The sequence below is a fragment of the Paramormyrops kingsleyae genome, chromosome 12 (assembly GCF_048594095.1).
Source record: "Paramormyrops kingsleyae isolate MSU_618 chromosome 12, PKINGS_0.4, whole genome shotgun sequence".
Taxonomy (NCBI): Eukaryota; Metazoa; Chordata; class Actinopteri; order Osteoglossiformes; family Mormyridae; genus Paramormyrops; species Paramormyrops kingsleyae.
Genome location: NC_132808.1, coordinates 2,376,196 through 2,396,915, shown reverse-complemented (window position 1 = coordinate 2,396,915; position 20,720 = coordinate 2,376,196). Strand labels below are relative to the sequence as shown.

Here is a 20,720-nt window from a genome sequence, read left to right as displayed (position 1 = left end):
GTTCTGTTTCCTGTTCGCTAGGAATTGTGGGATATGGAAGTGGTAGTGGAATCGCTTCAGGAGGGCATAATCGACCACTCCCCCTTAGCCCGTGCTGCTTTGAGACACACTTCAACATGGCGATAGGTCTCGGGAACGCGCAAACGAAGGCGGAGTGGTGAGGCGGAGTGTGTAGGGACCGGTTTGGGATTGGGCCGGAAGAAATGTTTCACCGAAATGTTTCAGAACTGTCTCGACCGATTGGCCGAGCTGCGAGACCGGCTCCGCGCGATTGGACGGCGCAGCTATATGGCCCGCCGGCCGGCCGGCGCGCTTATTTGAATGAAGTGCACAGCGGCGGTGACATCTCGTCGCATCTGTCACTCCTTTTGTTTCGCGTGCGGCGTCCTACACAGCGCTAACAGGTAAGTCCGAGAAGCTGCAGAAATCTCGCCCCGTTATTATTCTTTTTTCGGGTGTTTAGCCCGAGAAAAGATTTCGTATTTTGCAGATCGTTAGTTTGATGATGTCGATCCAATATGTCATGGTGCATAAGAATGCTGTCGATTGTTGTAAAATGTGCAGTCTGCGAAACAGACGCGCTGTGAAAAGGCGCACGACAGCGTATCCACCTCTCTGTCGATTAAACGTTTTGCAGAAAAAGTTATGTAGTCAGCATCAATAGCTGTAAGTCATGTCAGTAACTTCACAGTAATTTTTGCTGAGAATGCAATATTTAACATAGATACAGCCCTGTTTACTTAAAAAGATCCAAAAATCTCCAGGAAGCATTATACACTGCTCAAAAACATTAAAGGAACGCTTTGAAAACACATCATATCTCAATGGGTGAAAAAAATCATGCTGTATATCTATACTGATATGGACTGGGTAATGTGTTAGGAACGAAAGGATGCCACATCGTTTGATGAAAATGATAAACCTACAGAGGGCTGAATTCAAAGACACCCCAAAAATCAAAGTGAAAAAATTATCCGGTAGGCTGGTCCATTTTGCCGAAATTTCATTGCAGCAAGTCAAAATCGTACTCAGTAGTTTGTATGGCCCCCACGTGCTTGTAGGCATGCCTGATAATGTCGGGGTATGCTCCTAATGAGGCAACGGATGGTGTCCTGGGGGATCTCCTCCCAGATCTGAACCAGGGCATCACTGAGCTCCTGGACAGTCTGAGGTGCAACCTGGTGGCGTCGGATGGACTGAAACATAATGTCCCAGAGGTGTTCCATTGGATTTAGGTCACTTGAGCATGGGGGTCAGTCAACGGTATCCATTCCTTCATCCTCCAGGAACTGCCTGCATACTCACGCCACATGAGGCCGGTCATTGTCGTGCACCAGGAGGAACCCAGGACCCACTGCACCAGCGTAGGGTCTGACAATGGGTCCAAGGATTTCATCCTGATACCTAATGGCAGTCAAGGTGTTGTTGTCTAGCCTGTAGAGGTCTGTGTCTCCCTCCATGGATATGCCACCCCAGACCATCACTGACCCACCACCAAAATGGTATTGCTGAACAATGTCACAGGCAGCATAATGTTCTCCGCAGCTTCTCCAGACCATTTCACTTCTGTCACATGTGCTCAGGGTGAACCTGCTCTCATCTGCGAAAAGCACAGGGCGACAGTGGTGGACCTGCCAATTCTGGTATTCTATGGCAAATGCCCATCGAGCTCCACGGTCCTGGGCAGTGAACACAGGGCCCACTAGAGGACGTCGGGCCCTCAGGCCACCCTCATGAAGTCTGTTTCTGATTGTTTGCTCAGAGACATGCACACCAGTGACCTGCTGGAGGTCATTCTGTAGGGCTCTGGCAGTGCTCCTCCTGTTCCTCCTCGCACAAAGAAGCAGATACTGGTCCTACTTATTGGTTAAGGACCTTCTATGGCCCTGTCCATCTCTCCTAGAGTAACTGCCTATCTCCTGGAATGTCCTCCATGCCCTTGAGAATGGGCTGGGAGACATAGCAAATCTTCTGGCAATGGCACATATTGATGCACCATCCTGGAGGAGTTGGACTACCTGTGCAACCTCTGTAGGGTCCAGGTATCACCTCATGCTACCAGTAGTGACACTGACTAACCAAATGCAAAATTAGTGAAAAAAACTGTCAGAAAAGATGAGAAGGGAAAAATGTCAGTGGCCTCCACCTGTTAAACCACTCCTGTTTTGGGGGTCGTCTCATTGTTGCCCCTCTAGTGCACCTGTTGTTAACTTCTTTAACACCAAAGCAGCTGAAACTGATTAACAACCCCCATTGCTACTTAACGGACTAGATGAATATCCCAGAAGTTAAATTGACTCGATGCTATGCTGTAATTAAAAAGTGTTCCATTAATTTTTTTGAGCAGTGTATTAATATATCAATATTTTTTTTTTATTTCATTATGTCTTGGTTCATGTCAAGAGATGTTTACATTTATTGAGCTGTTCAGTATTTTTTGCTGAGAATGCAGTTCTTAACAATGATATCCAGGCATGCACTCTCTCCTGCTGTGTTACACTTGGCCTAACTTCTACATTTTTTTGAGCAGCTGCATACAGGGCCAAGGCACCGGGCCTGCACAGTGGCCTCACGTGAGGAGGCTTGTGGAGGCCATCTGCTTGGAGCTCTGCTCTCTGTGAGGCTGAAACGCTGGGCTGCTGTCCGGCAGGATCAGATGGCTGGTCCTGAGCAGCCCAGGGCTCATGCAGGCCACATCACTGCAGCTTTTCTAAATAAACCAGCGTACACTGTCTGTTTGGTAAGTGATAAATGCTGACTAAGGTTATTTTAAAAACATCTTGTTTCTCGTAGGCATAATGATTTAGTGAAGTGGCAAGAACGTGTTGTGCTGTCCATGGACATTCCTTTCCCCAACCCCAGCCTGACATCAGCTGCCCCTCTACCTCAGCCCAGGCAAGAGCCTGCAGAACCCCCTTCTGACCTGAGGCCGTTCACTTTTTCCTCCCCTCCAGACCTGTCAGGGCAGCAAGCTGCCGCTGCTCCTACTCCACAACCCCAGTCCCTCATGCCCCCTTACCTGCCCCGCCGACACCTGAACCAGCCATAGCTGCCCCGCCGACACCCTTGCAGGCAGACTCCCCTGGCAACCTGACTTGGAGCTGGACCACCGAGTGGAGGCATAGGAAGGCAGCTGAAGCCTTGGCCAGTTTCCAGGGTCTCCCCATCCCACCACGTGTGAGCCATCAGCACTACACACGCACACAGCGTGAACAGCCACGGGGACAGCAGTATGGATACAGAAGTTTTGAAAATAAATTATTCTGTGAAAAAGCAGAAGGGATGTCCTTTGAGGAGTGGAAGGCACAGCCACGAGGAGCCGCATTAAATTAAGTATGATAGATTCATTATTATATTTCATTATTAAATGTATTATACACTCACCTAAAGGATTATTAGGAACACCATACTAATACGGTGTTTGACCCCCTTTCGCCTTCAGAACTGCCTTAATTCTACATGGCATTGATTCAACAAGGTGCTGAAAGCATTCTTTAGAAATGTTGGTCCATATTTAAAGGATAGCATCTTGCAGTTGATGGAGATTTGTGGGATGCACATCCAGGGCACGAAGCTCCCGTTCCACCACATCCCAAAGATGCTCTATTGGGTTGAGATCTGGTGACTGTGGGGGCCATTTTAGTACAGTGAACTCATTGTCATGTTCAAGAAACCAATTTGAAATGATTCGAGCTTTGTGACATGGTGCATTATCCTGCTGGAAGTAGCCATCAGAGGATGGGTACATGGCAAGGTTATAATAGTTTTGGATTTTTCATTAGTTTTAGTTTTTATTTCGTTTTGACTTTTTGTTTTCAAATTCAGTTAGTTTTAATTAGTTTTTAGAGGCAGATTTACTAGTTTTTATTAGTTTTTATATTTTGAAATTGCTTAATTTTAGTTTAGTTTTTATTAGTTACAGTGTTAGTTTTAGTTTTTTTTTTTTTTTCCTGTAAATTAGGATATTTGTCAGGTGCATGAATCAAAATCACCAGAATAAGTATTGTATAATAAAAACTCAACCAAAGATACATTTTGAAACATGTATTCAGAGGACACATGAACACCCATCCTCAAATTGAAATATAACAGCCCTAAGTACAATATTTGTGCAATGCTGCTTCTGAGGTTAGATACACAGTGTGCTGAGTACAAATTAACATAGCTAACAGACTAAAGACACACATTAACATAAAAACAAACATGCATGGCAACCAGGAGTCCCAGGGAACTCAATCTAAGAAATCATGAACAACCTGACAACCTTTGCATTATGAATGAATGACCGAACTATCTTAAAATTCAGCTTTTTCAAATTTGTGTGTGTGTAAACAGAAATGGGTGAACTTCAGTCAAGCAACAATTTGTTGTTGATCTTGAGGAAAACACGCTGCTCAAGAGATGTGGTTGTTCTGTTTCTAAGGCCAGATGACAACAGTCCACACACAGAGAATATGCGCTCCACAAAGGCTTGTGAGGCAGGGGCACTAACAAGGTCCAATGCCACAGGGGCAAGTTTTGGATAGACAGCCGTTCTTGACCTCCAGAACTGCAGTGGTGTCTCATTAAAGACACCGTGTTTGACATCATCAACATACTTATTTATTTCAGTCACCAGAATATTGGTCACATCAGGCTAATTTGTCAGTGACACGTTGACCTCCATCCTGGATGCAAGAAAGCGGTATTTCCGTAGGACAGTAGGAGGGGAACTTGTTGGAGTTTGACTGGCCCTTGCAGTGGCAACATCATCCTGAGAAGCAGTAGCTAGGTTATTCTGAGCAGCAGCCAGGTTTTGCACAAAAGACTGAGCTGCCCTCCTCAGTGGCACTGTGTCTGGTGTTTGAAGAACCAGTGAAATACTTGGATCCATTAGGCAGGCTGCTGCTGGTGTAGCATCAAACTGTGGGGAATCAGGATTAAGAATGGCAGAAAAATGTTCTCGCAAAGACTTCAGCAGCACTTGTGCTAACTGCTTTCCAGCAGTAGTGGTCAGCAGGTGTGCCTCGAGGTTGAGCAGGCATGGCACTACTTGTGAGAGTGACTGGCTGTCATTCTGAAGCTGGTCTGTGTGAATAGCAAAGGGCTCAAGTAGCTTGACCAATTTCTCAAGCTTAGTCCAGTCGCTTGTGAGAAGTGTGTCTATGCTCAACTCCTCAAGTACTTGGTTTAGTTCAGCTCTGATCTCCAGCAGTCTTCTCAGCATATCAAATGTGCTGTTCCAGCGTGTGCTACAATCCCGGACCAGAGTTTTGCCACACTTTTTGATCAATGCTTCACTTGCCACTGATGATTTCCTCACAGCACTTACCAGGTGTCTTGCTCTTGTTATGAGTGAATCAGCATTTGGGTGCTTCATGGCATCTTTCAATGTGAGTTGAAGGGTGTGGGTAAAGCATGGCATTCTCTGGAACTTGTTGTCCTCCCCATCATCTGGCAGGTCAAGTTCTTTGCAAAGAAGGATAAGAAAACATATTAGTTAACGTAAGCATGAAATGTAAAATACACATATCCAAAATAAAAAAAAATCTAATAATATGAACAAATGTATCTGTCAAAATAATCACTAGGGGTGTAACGATTCGTGTGTCGTTTATAGTACAATGGACGGTCATTTTCCAAATCATAGTGATTACTACGGCTGCACAATTAATCGTAAAACTAATCGGGATTACAATTACGGGTGAAACAATGACATAATCACCAAAATCCTCAATTACAGCTGTCCCTTTGTGCTCATATCTGTGCATTTTGGCAGTATGTTTAAGCACTAAATACATTGGTAAATCAGCGATTGTAAAATTGATAAATTGAAGTTATTCTTTTTGGATTTTTTACTAACAACACAATTCCCATAATTATTTGTTATTTACATTATATCATTTAGTTTTGGATGTTGAGAATGTACCATGCAGCTGCTTCACAGAAAGTTATAAAACATAAAATCTATTAATCAACAATAATAATCGCAATTACAATATCAAGGTGAATAACCGACAATTATGATTTCTGTCATAATCATGCAGCCCTAATGATTACCCTTATCCCCTAGTGAAGACTTGAGTGTTCAGAGCATGTGTGTGTCATTATTTAGTCGTTTGGAATGCTAACGATGCTATAACTGTTGCAAATAAACATACATTTTATATTTTAAAATGTTTTTAAAAATGCTAATATTTTAATTAAATCTATTTTTTTAAATATTAAAAATTTATGTGACGCTTCAGTCCAACGAATCTGCTGACTCACATTGTGCTAATAATCACACTCACCAAGCTCTCCACACTCCTCGTCCTCCATGTCTGACTCCTCGGACTCTGACTGGAGCCACAATTCATCCTGGTTGTCTCCAGCACCTCCTGGTTGAGGCTGTGAGCCATCAGCTGACTCCCCACTTTGCTCTCGGCTTCTATCCCCAAGTAGATGCACAGCCTTGACAATGTTGGAGCCGTTATCTGTCACAATAAGCAGCACTTTGTCTTCTCCAATTCCCCATTCATGTAATGTCTGATCAATGCAGCGGGCAATGGGCTCCCCGGTGTGTGGGTGCTCCATCTGGTGTAGGTTTAGCAAAGCATGGTGAACTTGGCCTCCGGGCGGATGGTAAAAACAAGCTGACACACCCATGAAAGATGCTGTTAATCCTCTCTTGCTCCAACCATCTAAACATAGGCTCACCATCCTCGCCTCTTTTATTATATCTTTCAACTTCTGCTTAGCCTTATCCATCTTAGCTCCGATGAGGTTATTGACTCTTGCAGCTCTGGGTGTTTTGAATTTTGGTTCGAGTGAAGTGGTGAACTTTTTGAAGGCAATCGAGTCAGTCGTGTAGACATTCCAGTCTCAATAAACATATTTACCAATGCTTCTCGTTTGTGGTGTTCCTGCGTATTTATTAGCCAGCAGCTATTTGGTCGGCGGTGGAAGCAGTCCATTACGGATGCTGTCGTATCACGTTCCTTTCCCATGTTACCTGGCCTGGCTATCGCTTCTCTTTCGGGGGAGGGCGGGCGAGAAGCTAGCTTGTCCAGGTACTCTTGGTTCGCCTTTTTGTGTGAGCTTTTCAAATGGACTTTTAGATTCGTGGGGTTTTTCCCCTTGAGCAGTATTCCACATATTGTATCACCTGCTTCTACAACAAGGCACTTACTTTTATTTTTGACACTGTCATAATCAAAGAAATCCCAAATAGGACTCTGCCGCTTTCTTCCGACTTTCGCTGCAGCCATCACGCTAGCCGGCGGCGTCGCGGACAGACTATGGACACGTGACGTCACAGACTATGTGGTGCCATACGGGTCAAACACCTGGCTTAAAACTGGCAGCGTGACGTAAATAGATTTTAATTCAACCCAAAAGGCTTATTACAAAGACGAAAACGAAGGACGTTTTTGCTATAATATTAGTTCGTTTAAGTTCGTTTTGTATACACACAAAACAGTTTCAGTTAGTTTTCGTTTTTTTTTAGACTCTCATTGTTATTTTTATTTCAGTTAACGAAAATGCTTTTTCAATTCTAGTTTTAGTTTTTCCGTTCGTTTTCGTTAACTATAATAACCTTGGTACATGGTGGTCATAAAGGGATGGACATGGTCAGAAACAATGCTCAGGTAGACCGTGGCATTTAAACGATGCCCAATTGGCACTAAGGGGCCTAAAGTGTGCCAAGAAAACAACCCCCACACCATTACACCACCACCACCAGCCTGCACAGTGGTAACAAGGCATGTTGGATCCATGTTCTCATTCTGTTTACGCCAAATTCTGACTCTACCATTTGAATGTCTCAACAGAAATCGAGACTCATCAGACCAGGCAACATTTTTCCAGTCTTCAACTGTCCAATTTTGGTGAGCTTGTGCAAATTGTAGCCTCTTTTTCCTATTTGTAGTGGAGATGAGTGGTACCCGGTGGGGTCTTCTGCTGTTGTAGCCCATCCGCCTCAAGGTTGTGCGTGTTGTGGCTTCACAAATGCCTTGCTGCATACCTCGGTTGTAACGAGTGGTTATTTCAGTCAAAGTTGCTCTTCTATCAGCTTGAATCAGTCGGCCCATTCTCCTCTGACCTCTAGCATCAACAAGGCATTTTCGCCCACAGGACTGCCGCATACTGGATGTTTTTCCCTTTGCACACCATTCTTTGTAAACCCTAGAAATGGTTGTGCATGAAAATTCCAGTAACTGAGCAGATTGTGAAATACTCAGACCGGCCCGTCTGGCACCAACAACCATGCCACGCTCAAAATTGCTTAAATCACCTTTCTTTCCCATTCTGACATTCAGTTTGGAGTTCAGGAGATTGTCTTGACCAGGACCACACCCCTAAATGCATTGAAGCAACTGCCATGTGATTGGTTGATTAGATAATTGCATTAATGAGAAATTGAACAGGTGTTCCTAATAATCCTTTAGGTGAGTGTGTGTGTGTATATATATATATATATATATATATATATATATATATAAATAAAATAGGGGTGCAACGGTACAGGTATCCCACGGTACGTACCTCGGTATTTGGGCCACGGTTTCGGTTCGGTTTAAACGCAACACTACATATAATAATACAACAAAACAAATAATAAACTCTTATTTATGTATAAAAAATGTATACATGTATAAAATTCAAACTTACAAAATGTAAACAAAAACACTTTTAAAAATGTTAAAGTGCTCTAAACACTGTATATTCCACTCGAGGCTCTGTGCTTGAGCCAAATCGTTTTCAATGGCTTTGCGGCCTTTGTCACAGAGGTTGGGAATTATAACGTCGCTGAAATGTGTACGGCAGGGCACAACATAACGTGGGTCGAGCGTTTTAATTAAGTGGCAAAACCCCGCATCTTCGACAACAGAAAAGGGTTGCAAATTTTTAGCAATGAATGTTCCCACTGCACGGGTTATTTTCTTATGTTTATCGGATGTGACAGCGTATGTCTGTTAATTGAAAAGCTTTTTCGATAGACACTTGTTTACCTGCAGTTACCTTTTCGTCTGTCCTTCGTTCAGGAACCGTTATATCAGCATGACTACGTTTGAGATGCTTAGCCATATTGCTCGTGTTTCCATTAGCGTATGGGACACGTGTTAGGCAATGTTTACAAACAGTGGCATTTCTATTAACTGTTTCGACTCCCTGGTCGTTGTATTCTACAGTGAACCCGAAAAAAAACCATACTGGAGATTTGTACGAAGCCGGTGCTTCTTCAAACTTCTGCCTCTCAACTGTTCCGCTAGTGCTGGCCATGCTTGTTTGTTTTTCTTTTTTCCGCTTTTGTGTACCGATCGAGCTGCTAGCTCGGCTCCAGTTACGTCAGTGTGAGAGAGGGCGAGTGGGTGGAGCCACAACAGTGATTGGACATTAATTGGTCACTTTCCGTCGGACTGGCGGCTTACACACTCAACAGTAATTCTATTTTATAAATCTTTAAAAATGTTTATTTTGTTAAATGTATTAATATAGTTATAAATGTAATTGCATGTGTAGAGAATACCATATCATGACCTTAAACAGTATCCTAACATGCAATATCAGATTTTTAAAAAAAATTTTTTTTCCTTTATTCAAGCTTTTTTGACAGACATAAATGGCATATTACAATTTCAGAAAAATTTGAGTAGACACACCAGACATTGAACAAGCAGTTGCATATGATTACATATACAAGTAAAATAAATAAATAGAAAAATAAAAAAAATAAATAAACAAAAAAAAGGAATTACAAATGACAAATGAAATTAACAGTAATAAAGGGGGGAGTACTAGGGGCTCTTATTAAGCTCGAGGTCCTCTACCAAATTGCGGATTCTCACAGCATTTTTCCCCTGCATCAATTTCAATGACGTGAAATAATGGCATAAATCCTTATGGAAAACATGGAAGGTCGGTTGTGTTTTCAAAAATCTATTCTTATGTAGAAAAAATTTTCCCAATATCAGATTTTTACCGGACTTGTCTTTGGTTTGTTTGTAGTTTGCCTCTCGAAAAAAGAATATCGCTATGAATGTACAAAAATATTTTTTAAAGCTTTTAATGTGGTTTGACTAGTTCGTGTTTCTTGTTTGTCTCTCAGAAAAAATAATCTCACTCCAAATCTGCTAAAATATAAAGCAACAACACACAGCAGCGTGTTCATGGAGGCAGCCATGTTTGGTCCGAGATGTGGGTAGCTCGATGGACGTGATGTCACTCAACTCGAAATTTCCGAGTTCCGAGAGAAAAACGAACGGACAATAACTCACGGTGGAGGGCTTTCGCTCATTTGCGCTTACTGCTTAACAGTAGCCTGATAAGCATTAAGCACCATTTTCAAAAGGAAGTGCAAAACTGAAATATATATATATATATATATATATATATATATATATATATATATATATATATATATATATATATATATATATATATATAATCACATACACACACATACACTATATAAACTTACAGTATGCAAGTATGTATATACTTGTATACTGTAAGTTTTCCTGAATAAGGTGTATATATGACTTTTCAGAGATAAGGTTGGAGCTGGATGACCCATGACTTCTTGGTCTACATATATCATAAATATATAATAAATATGTTGCTGAAGTAAGGTGCATTTTTATGTATTATATTAATGGCAAGTAGGGCATTTTCAGTTATTTTGTTGGTACGGCTGAAGCCGGATTCAAGTCCACAACCTCATACTCCGGAGCTCCGTCTCTCAGCCCTAGACAGATGTCTCAAAGGGACAACGGCACTAGGGTATGGGTGTGGGGCCCACAACCCCTGGCCCCCAGACAAGTCAGCTTTGAAGAGGCGAGCCCTTTGGGGTGAATTTCGTGGGGCCCCTGTGGCAGGTGGGGCAGGGCCAGGGCCCCTGTGATGCTTGGGCAAGGAGACAAAGAATATTTTCTGTCAGTTTGAAAAATTGTTTCTATTAATTTGTGTTGCCTTTGTTTTTCCTGTTTTCTTAATCTTGCATTTTAGGAAATAATATCCCCCCGAATCACTGCCTTAAATGTTTCCCAAAGTAGAGATGGAGATACTGAATCTAATTTATTATTTTGTATAAAAAATGATATCCTTTCCAAAATAAAATCACAAAACTTCTTTGAAGATAAACTAGTATTTCACCTCCATTTAGGGTGTTTAGTACCCACAGGGTGTAAAACCAAGTCTAACAGAAGGGGGCATGTTCCAAAATAACAATTGCTGAATACTCAGACGATTTCACTGAAGTCAAGAGTTGCTTATCTAAAAAAAAGTAATCTATTCAAGAGTATGTGTGATGGGTATGAGAATAAAAGGAAAAGTGCTTAGTTGGCTTAGTTGTGGAATGGAGAAATCGCCAGATGACGGTACAACCAATCTCATTTGTAAGTGTAGTAAGGGCTTTGGCCATTTTAGATTGTTTTAATTGGGCTACGGTCGATTTGTCAAGAACAGGATTACTGACCAAATAAAAGTCGCCCCCTAAAATAAGATGGTGAGAATCTAAGCAGGGTATTGCTGAAAAAAGAGAAGTCATAAAGTTAGGACAGTCCCAATTAGGGACATATATACAGACAAGAATGACAGGAGATTGAAATAATGCCCCAACAATTATAATATAGCGACCATTTTGGTCTGATATTATTTGTTCAGGAGAAAGTTGTATACGCTTAAATAATATTATTGCTGTACCTCTTGAGTGACTATTAAAGCCGGAATGAAAAACCTGCCCAACCCATGGTTTTCGTAATCTATTATGATGACACAAATGCAAATTTGTCTCCTGAAGGAAAGCAATATCAGTTCTCAAAGACTTTAGGTCAGAGAACACTCTAGTTCGTTAAACAGGACTCCCCAGCCCCTTGACATTCCTACTCACAAACTGGATTGATCATAAGTGGTCTCTCTGTATTCTACCAATCATTATAATTAACTCTAAAAGATAGCATAAAAAGTGATACAGCAGAAGCAAAGACAAGCCTAACAAAATGGCTTACAAACAGCCAAAGATGAGGAACATGTAGAGCGTTTAAAATACAAATTACCCTTGCAACAAACCCCATAAACACAAACACACAAAATAAATAAATAAATAAAGTAACCAACAAATAGCAAATCCCAAGCTCGTCTTCTGAACATGGACAAGCAGCAGGAGAATACGCACGTCATCGGCCAATCAGGTGGTTCTTGCAACTCCATTTATATATATTTAAACGTTCACTTAAACGGTCATGCACTAGGGTCGCTACATAACCAACGCAATACAAGCACTTGAAGAGACAATCCTCCACACAGTTAGGCAACAAACTCTACTTCGAACAAGATGAGGGGGCCATGTGAGGGAATAATTTTATAAGGGAAAATAAAGGGAATGATTCTATAAGGCTGTAACTAATCAAAACGAGAACTGACTGGCACGCCAGCAAGGCAAGGCTACCTAATTGGAACAGATAGGGGGGGGCGACAGAGAACATCAGCGGCCCCTACTTATCTTTTAGCCTTCCAGAAGGACAACTACGAACCGACTAACGAGGGCAAGTGTCAAACATGTGGTTGTCACGTAGACAGAAGGTACCGAGAAAGGGGGGGAGATGCCCAAAGGGCTTTAAAAGGGATACAGCTGATACATATGGCAGAGCCTCCCTCCTGTACATGCTGAATGTATGTCAGACGGCCGCTCCCAGATTGCAATCTGTCAGAGAATAAACTGGTGATTTGCAACTTCTCCCCGTGTCAGCTGTGAATCTCTTCTCATCCACGGACCCGGTGGAGACGGCGTGCTCCAACAATTTGGGGGCTCGTCCGGGATCCCCAGGAGATTCGCAAGATTTGGCTAAGTGTTGAAGCGGCGTACTTGGACACAGAGAACTGCGAGGCGCCGACTAGAAGAGGTGAGCAGAGCCTGTTACATCAAAATCTGCACATTGGATATGTCAAATTGAGCAGTTTGAAGTGTCCAGGGGCCCGTCGGTAAATTAAGACGGAGGAGAGGTTGCACGGACTGTGTTTATATATTGGGTATGTCTATGTATTGTGTATGCATTGTGTCCAGGTATCGTGCGCAGAGAAATAGAACCTTAAGGAGCGGAGGGTACGGGACCCCCGCAGGGAAATAGAATTTTAAGGAGCGGAGGGTACGGGACCCCCGCAGGGAATAGAACCTTAAGGAGCGGAGGGTACGGGACCACCGCATTGTCCTTGGTGTGGCAACCCCACTACTTGCTGACGAGCGGTAGAAAAGCTGGGTGGGAGACCCGGGGAATTCAGGACCACCGAACTCTAGATTGGGAGGAGGGAATAAGGTCCCCCTCTCTAAAAAAAGAAAAAAAAAAAAGAAAGGGTGAATCAAAGCACCAGCTTGGGTGCAGTTGTACTGGTTTGTGTGTGAGCAGCGTTGTGGGTTCTTCCTGTCCAGGGTGGTCGCCATTCTCTCTCTGTTGGTTGAACTTGCCCGTGGCTCTGCTGTCACTGCTTGCGGTCTTACAGTTTGAGTTCTCAGCAATTGGACGCCCAAAAGCGTGCCAGCCCGGCCGCACCCGCTGACTCAGTACGGGCAGGGCCGACAGGTACCTCGGGCGTTCATTACAACTGCCGAGCAGGACCTCGCCTAGGGTGAGTTCTAAGAACACCCCTAGCTTGGACTCTCGGGAGGGTGGGTGACGCCTGAAGGCTATTTTGCCAGCCTTGGTCGAGTCAGAACACCGGTAGTGCGGCCGATAAGCTGACTCCCACCTGGGTTGTCTCAGTTGTGCGTACAGAACACCCCCTTCCAAGTTGACATTGCTGGAGATCGGGGTTTTGGCTGGGAGCGGGCCTGTTTGACTGGGATTGAGCTTGTGGGACGTGCCCTGTTCAGGAGGGACACAACAGTAAGCTGCTTTGAATATAGTCTTATTGTTTTAGAAGTTGTTGATTTACGTATTGGTGGTGTTTGTTGGTAGGACATTCGACTAAGATAAGGAGGTGTACTAAGTGTGGGTGGCTGAACCCACATCCGGAGGCAGAAGGGCTGCTAGACAAGGGATTAAAACAGTCAGGACAGATTAAAAATGGACCGCGAGTCAGATCAGGAGCTAGATGACGGGGGATGGCCGCCCCCGGAAAATGCAGTGTGGAAACCACTAGTAAGGCAGATCCAGGTGATGAAAGCAGCCATAGAAAAAGCAGTGGCTGAAGATAAGGATAAGGAGGTAGCTGACGCCTGGGAGCGTATGTGTGCAGTGGTCCGGGGTGCTGGACAACAGATAGGAGACAGGAGCTCATTGGGAGAGCTATTGTGGAAAAAGGAGAGAGAGCATGCTAGGCTGAGGGATGAAGCAGCACGTAAGAGAGCGAGCGCTAATCTGATGCAGAAGGGGAAGTTGAGAAAAGAGGGAGATATGCATGAGAAGGAAAGGAGAGTGTGGGCGAGATTAGCCATATTTTGGCAAGGGACAGACCACCTCCACAGTGAGGAAAAGGAGGAGTGTAAGTTGCTCCCTCCTGCAAAAGAAAAACGAGTAAAATGTGGGGATCGTCCCTCAGCGCAGGGGCGCCGTAAGGGGGAGGAAAGCTAGGACGATTCCAAGGGCCCCTGAGTGACAGGGGCCCTAAAAAATTAAGAAAATAACTGGATTGGTTTGGACTGGGGGGCCTAATATGATATGCTTTCATGGGGCCCAAAATCTCTAGCAACGCCCCTGCCTCAGCGTATAAGGGTAGGGAGGCACTCCCAACAGCGCCCCAGGCCCATATGTGCCCCATGATCAATGTGACAGGAGGAACCCTCCATGTTCACACACATGCGATTCAGGAAGTCTCAGACAACCTCAAGGAACTGCAGACCCAGACGTTGAAGCTGCAGTTGGGCGAAGCGAGGCGAAAGGTTAATGAAAACAAAAGGAAAGGGCAAGGAAAGCAGAGGGTGGCAGGGGTTTCCCCAGAGGGACCACCCATATACCCGCCCGGCCCTTGGAATGGGCCACCCACCTCCTAACATGGAGGGTGGGGCCAGCAATGGGGAAGGGGCCGAGGCGGCTTGAGACGGGGCAACAGGGGCCGGGGCTGGGGAAGGGGCGTGCCACAAAGGGGACCACCGTCAGGTGTCTGTTTTAGGTGTGGGGCAGAAGGACACTGGAGCAGAGATTGCCCAGCACCGGTCTCGGGCAAGGGGCGTGGCAGGAGAGGCCCTCCTAAGACCCAGGTAACGGCCCCCAACCCCCAAGCGGCTCCCACGGCAGGACAATATCCGGCAGTGGAAGGAGGGGAGTGGGACTGGTACCCCTCCTCACCGTGACGGTTCCCGCGAGCGGCCCGGGACACAGGGGAGGCAGACCCTATGCTGTCCCTTATGGTCATGGACAAAGAACTGCCATTTCTGGTAGACACGGGAGCCACGTATTCCACTCTTAACGTGGTTCCACAACAATATCATCTGTCTACCTCAACAGTGACCGTTGTGGGCTTCTCGGGGGAAGAACTGAGACTGCCAGTGACTAAGCCGGTGAAGGTTGCGGTGGGAAAACAGACCTTTCTCCACCCGTTCGTGGTGTCTTCTTCCATTCCAGTGAACCTCCTGGGACGGGACATGCTGGTGAAGCTGGGGGCCTCGATCCTGTGTAGTGCAGACGGACTGGTGGTCACCCTGCCGGAGGGCACTCGCCTGCGGTGCGACGCCCGCACCGCGGGCTCGGGACAGTGGCTGGTACAGCCCGTCCAGAGTCTGGCCCTGGCAGACATCTATTGGGGCCTACTGGAACCCAGCCTGACTGGCATCCTGGCGGCCTACTCAGCGTGGCGGCCCTGGATCTCGCTCCTAGAGCCCTATGTGCCCCCACCTGACCCTCCTCATGTGACCCTTTCCTACGATAGGGATAGTACTGATTGGTATGAGGAACTGTTTGTTGAGCAACTAGAAGGCTGGCAGTGGCAAGTTGCCTCTGAGAACTTATATGTGGGTCCCGAAGGGGTAGCCTCAGCCACACTGCTCACCCCAGAACAGCTGCCCTGGTACATGATGGGACAGGAAGCTGTCCCACATGTCTCTCTGGCCCTCCATCCCAAACACCAGGCCAAGGATTTGGGCCCGATGGTGAAACGGGCCAGAGAAACTGAGGACTGGGTACAGACCCAGATCGCACAGGTCTCCTTCTCGCCCTCCTGCAGTACCTATCGCATACAGGTCACAACACAGGACACAGCCCTCCTGCAACATGAGCAGATAGCTAGAGATCACGGGTGTGAAAAGATGGACCACCCAAAGGCGGCGGCCCTTTTGGCATCTCTGCCAGACTCGCTGTGGTCCACCAGTCCCACAGATGTAGGTCTAATATCCTGCACGCCAGTGCAGTTCCAACTTCGATCAGGGGAGGGTCCCCTCTGGCTCAGACAGTACCCGCACAAGCCGGCGGCGGAGGAAGGTTTAGCTGAGACTATAGAGGGCATCTTGCGGGCCGGGGTGTTAGAGCCCTCCACGTCTCAGTGGAACACCCCCATCCTCCCAGTGGCAAAACCCGGCATGGGCAAATATCGGATGGCCCATGACTTGCGCACCATAAAAAACCTCCTGCTGACCCCTACTGTTCCAGTTCCGAACCCATATGTTGCCCTAACTAATCTGACCCCGCAACAAAAATGGTTCACATGCATTGATCTCGCAAATGCTTTTTTCTGTTTGCCCCTAGCAGAGGAGTGTAGGGACATATTCTCCTTCACTTACAGGGGCTGCCAGCTGCGGTACACCCGCCTGCCTCAAGGGTTCGCCCTTTCTCCAGGTATCTTTAACCAGGTCCTGAGGCAGGCTTTGCAGGGGTGTCCTCTCCCGGACGGTGTCACCCTCGTCCAATACGTGGACGATCTTTTGATCGCGGCCCCAACAGCGGAGGCGGCCCTACAGGCCACCCAGTCAGTACGGTGCCTTCTGTCAGAAAAAAGCTTTAAGGTCAGTAAGGACAAATTGCAGATTGCTAGGACAGCAGTGACCTTCCTAGGACGAGTGTTGTCGGGGGCAGGAACTACGGTGGCCCCTAGAGACAAAACACACACAAAAGAAAAAGCAGAAACAAAATGAAAATGCGCTGCAAATTAAAAAACACACGCAAAAGAAAAAGCAGAAACAAAATGAAAATGCGCAGCAAATTAAAAAACACACGCAAAAGAAAAAGCAGAAACAAAATGAAAATGCGCAGCAAATTAAAAAAACACACGCAAAAGAAAAAGCAGAAACAAAATGAAAATGCGCTGCAAGTTAAAAAAAACACACGCAAAAGAAAAAGCAGAAACAAAATGAAAATGCGCTGCAAGTTAAAAAAACACACGCAAAAGAAAAAGCAGAAACAAAATGAATCCATTTCCATTAAGAGATGGTGGGGGGATATGTATGGAGTTGCGCTACCTGTACGTTGTATAACTCGCGACCCACAGTCAAGCCTGAGAAAGGGCAGTTTCCAATGTGCACCAGATCAGGGGAAGAAATCATTATAGATTATACAGACATTGTGATTCCAGTGAGAGGGTTCAGATATGTGTTGATGTGTGTGGACGCATTCTCAGGGTGGCCAGAAGCATGGCCCACAAAGAAGGAGGATGGGGTATCTGTGATAAAGTTTCTGATTAATCAGTATATACCACGACACGGGTTTCCCAACAGGATTCGGTCAGACAATGGGTCCCACTTTAAGAACGAGGACCTGCGGACGGTGGAGAAAGCGTTGGGATTGAGACATGCGTTCGGAACTGTGTATCATCTGCAGTCCCAGGGAAAAGTGGAGCGAATGAACCAAACAATAAAACAAAAATTGGCAAAAATCTGCGCGCAGACCAAAATGAATTGGGTTGATGCTTTACCACTGGCAATGATGTCAGTGAGGTGTTCCATAAACAGGGGGACCGGGTTCACCCCTTTTGAGCTTCAGACAGGCAGGCAGTTCCCAGGACCCCAGAAAGGGTTGACCTGGACGAGAAGGGGGAGCAAAATCCTAGGGCATATTATGATTGTTTGCAAGGTCACGTTGCAGATTTCTCTAAACAGATCCAGGAGGCGAGACCAGAGAACCAGCCAGTCAAACCACACATGGCGGAGTGGGTCCTCCTGAAAGTCATCAAACAGAAGTGGTCAGAGCCCAGGTGGATGGGCCCCTTCCAGGTTACTGAGAGGACGTCACACGCGGTTCGTCTGAAAGGTAAAGGCGACACGTGGTTTCACTGGAACCAGTGCGCGGCTGCGGAGGACCCAGGGAGAACCACAGCAGAGATCCAGGAGGCCCTGAGGGAAGGAATCCAGAGCGTCAGTTCGGCCGAACTAGACACAACTCAGGTCTCAACAGAAGGGGCAGAATAATCCCCTGACCTGAGCAACCAGAGCAGGGTAGTCCACCCCTGCTCCAACGACCAGAAAGAACAAAAGCACCTCATCCACCACCAGACAACACTAGGACCAGGATGAAGATCAAGATAAAAAGGGGAATGTTGGGGGAAACAAGTGTGTTATGTGTGATGCTTAAAATGCTTAAAGTGTTAATGATTAGTGGTTTGTGAGCCGTGCCAGCCATAGACCCCGAAGAGGGGCCGCGCCTGTGGCGGGCTGGGAGTGGAAGCTCAGGGTTTTTGCCCTCCTTCCTAGGCTGGATGGACAGGATTGTGTGTGGAACCCTTTGGAGTCCTAAAGAGGGGAGTGTGTGCTATGTTTGGGTAAGTATGCTGTACTTACATTCCCAATAACACAGCACCAGACGGCTCAGTGACCAGGGCACTCGAGGGTCTCCGGACCCTCTCCAAAACGATGCATGCACACTCCGGGATCAATAACATATGGGATGCTTGGCTGACCTCGGCGTTCGGACAATGAAAAGGCTTAATGGGCTCGCTTTTATTATCCTTTGCTACTTTTGCTGCGATTTTAGTTACTTGCGGGTGTTGTTGTATTCCCTGCCTGCGCGCACTGTCAGTTCGTCTCATCACTATCGTGATAGAGAAGCGGGATGACACCTATGCGCGGATGATGCCTCTCCTGCCTGTCGGGCCGGAGAGGGGCAAAGGTCATTTGGACAGCTTTGTATGCTATGGCCACCAGCTTTGAACTCAGCTTTGCGGAGATCAAAAGGGGGAATGCAAAATTTCGTAAATAAAGCAAAATATTACTAATCAGCATAATCAGGGTGAAAAAGGGGGAAATTGAGGGAATAATTTTATAAGGGGAAATAAAGGGAATGATTCTATAAGGCTGTAACTAATCAAAACGAGAACTGACTGGCGCGCCGGCAAGGCTACCTAATCGGAACAGATAGGGGGGGGCGACAGAGAACATCAGCGGCCCCTACTTATCTTTAACTACGAACCGACTAACGAGGGCAAGTGTCAAACATGTGGTTGTCACGTAGACGGAAGGTACCGAGAAAGGGGGGGAGATGCCCAAAGGGCTTTAAAAGGGATACAGCTGATACATATGGCAGAGCCTCCCTCTTGTACATGCTGAATGTATGTCAGACGGCCGCTCCCGGATTGCAATCTGTCAGAGAATAAACCGGTGATTTGCAACTTCTCCCCGTGTCAGCTGTGAATCTCTTCTCATCCACGGACCCAGTGGAGACGGCGTGCTCCAACACATGTGATGACCGTATGTAATGCCAGCGAGCAGGGAGCGGGAAATCACAACCAGGCAGGCAGAAGTCTAGAAACGGGGTTTAATACAAGCAGACGAACAGACACGGTACAGATGTTAATGACAGACCTCGGGAAACAGACTTGAACACGGACTAAATGCACAGGACTGACTACATCAAACAGGAAACAGCTGGTAACAAGCGGGATTCACATGAGTCCCCGAAGATTCTAATGTGGTGTTCCCTGGTTTTCGTAGCCCACAACATGCGTTCCTTCTGTATGTAACGGACGATGATCGCATGGAGACTTTGGGATGATTTGGGACCTAAGCTGCGATAAGCATGATCCAGTTCCGGGTCTGAATTCAGAATTGTCCCTCCTGTAAACTTTTTAAATAACTCAGTCATGAAAAGCCGAGCATCTTTCCCCCCCAGACCTTCTGGAATGCCGACCACGTGAAGATTTTGTCTTTTGGAGCGGGAGATTAAGCCCTCGACAGCTGACTATAGTTTTTCGTTTGCCTGTGCAGTAGAATCCAGTTTCGATTTTAGCCTAGCCACCTCTTGCTTGAGGCTGGATAGGCCGTCCGAGTGGGAAGATAACGCTACTTCCATATTGGAAATGGTAGCGGTATGTGAAATTACAGCTTCATTAATAGTCTGAAGAGTAGATTTGACTGGGGCCAAGGCAGAGTTGAGAGATGTGGTAAGTTCGTGCATCATATCTTTCCATAGCTTTTCAAGCTTGCCAACTACCATATCCAGCATTAAGGGCTGCAGGTTAGCTGCTTTGGTATCAAATAAAATCAAAAAACTTTATTTGTCCCAGAGGGGCAATTTGAGGCATGTAGTGTTGCACAGACACAGAACCAGACATTAAAGAAATAGAACAAATAAGATAAAAATAAAAAATCAGAATAAAAGTAATAATAATAATAATAATAAAAAAAATATGGACTTAGATGAAGGGAAAGGTGATTAATATTTAAATGTTTAAATAAACAATAAGGAGATGTCAGCTGCATTAACCAAGGTTGGTCTTAGACATATTAGGACAGTGGCTAAATTGGAAATGAAGTACAGACTGTAACTGATGGCCAATGCATTTAAATAGTCAGAAAGTAGGAAATACTACTATGATAATATGATACCTGACATTTGAACATT

General features: G+C 45.6%; 1 long non-coding RNA gene across 1 annotated transcript; it reads left to right on the top strand.

Moving 5' to 3' along the window:
• The first annotated feature begins 54 nt into the window (after window positions 1-54).
• LOC140593597 (uncharacterized) lies at window positions 55-19,460 on the top strand. Its single transcript, XR_011994003.1, has 4 exons — window positions 55-404; window positions 2,531-2,740; window positions 2,955-3,333; window positions 17,984-19,460. It is a non-coding gene; the product is annotated as an uncharacterized lncRNA (long non-coding RNA).
• The last annotated feature ends 1,260 nt before the right edge of the window (window positions 19,461-20,720 follow it).